We start from the raw sequence: 1438 nt of genomic DNA on the forward strand, positions 1-1438 counted from the left end.
TATCATAATAATTATGTTACAGGGATATGAGCAACAATAGTTTCACTTCTTTTGATGATATCCCTTCATGGGTTAGAAGTTTGGAAAGTCTGACAACTGTGTAAGTAATTCCTTCCTCCTCAACTGCTCTTTAGTTAATTCATGGGACATCGAAACTCCTGGAAATTTCTTCATATTTCCTTCTTTGAATATGATTTTTTCATTATGATGCTTTCTCACTTTCTTCATTTCCTATATATCTCTTTTGCTTTTATATATTATTCTCAATCCATGACTATTATATATCTCTTTTTGTTATCATCATATTCGTCTGATATCAGTTTTATATATGTTGCTTCATTCTTTATCTTTCAATAATAGCAATAATAGTATCTGATGTTTTTTAAGATGCACCAATTCAACATATTAATTGATACAATACCACATAAAAGAGATGTTTTTGAGTTCTACTGGCTCATAATTTTTTAATGTGATCATCTAAGTCAATATACTATTGTCAAGGAAAAATATAGTAATCATCTAAACTCTATTTTGATTTAAGTCAATGTAGTGGTCAGATGATGCCATTAGTTGAAGCAATACTTATTCTAAAAGTGTCATATGGAAGACATTCTTAATTTTATTGCCTATATTGTTCGCTAAATTGAACATACTGTTGAAACTCAACCATCTTTAATTGTACCCAATGGAGTTTGTATTAACAGTTTATGTTTTCTTTGGTTCCAGCTTGAGGAAGGGGGGATTTCATTGATGTGCTAAACCCATCTACAAAAAAAGAGACACTTGCCTATGGAGACTCAAACATGTGAAACATTCAATGTGGATATGTATGATGCAGCTGGACAGGAAATGGTACTTCAAGTGTGATGTACCCTTCCTTAGGCCCTCAAAACCAATCGCGCTATTTGCTATCCGTGATGGTTGGGGCAAACATGCTTGAAGTGATTTCTTTCTTTTTTCTTAAATTGTTTTAGAACATCTTCCAAACTCCGACGTTGTTAGTGCGGATAAGCTACTCTATGGAACTATTTTCATGTTTAGCATCACTACTATATTATGTTTATAAGCAAACCTTTTTTGTTGTGTTCCTGACTAGCATTTGGAAATGTTTATTTTCTCTAGTTTGGACAATTTGGTATAGTTTTCACATTAAAAAAAATAAAAGCTATTATTATTAACTTATAAATATTTAATTTTATTTAGTTACCATTATATTGTAGAATATAATGATTGTTAAACAGGAGCAAGAGATGAATGTGTGAAAATAATTGAATAAAGATTTAGCCACGATTAGAGTATGGTTAAAATAATGGTATAAATTACCCATGACGAGGTGTGGTTAAAACAAATGGAATAAATTAGCCACGGTTAAACCGTGGTTAAAGAAATGTTACCACACTTCACAAAAGTGTAGCTATATGATAAACTGACCATGGGT

The 1438-nt window shown here is 31.2% G+C and overlaps 1 long non-coding RNA gene across 1 annotated transcript; it reads left to right on the plus strand.

Annotated features, from left to right (window-relative positions):
* The first annotated feature begins 21 nt into the window (after positions 1 to 21).
* On the plus strand, positions 22 to 1078 carry LOC109340772. Its single transcript, XR_002106837.1, has 2 exons — positions 22 to 100; positions 727 to 1078. It is a non-coding gene; the product is annotated as an uncharacterized LOC109340772 (long non-coding RNA).
* Positions 1079 to 1438: the final 360 nt, after the last annotated feature.

The sequence above is a fragment of the Lupinus angustifolius genome, unplaced genomic scaffold (assembly GCF_001865875.1).
Source record: "Lupinus angustifolius cultivar Tanjil unplaced genomic scaffold, LupAngTanjil_v1.0 Scaffold_244_33, whole genome shotgun sequence".
NCBI classification, from domain to species: domain Eukaryota; kingdom Viridiplantae; phylum Streptophyta; class Magnoliopsida; order Fabales; family Fabaceae; genus Lupinus; species Lupinus angustifolius.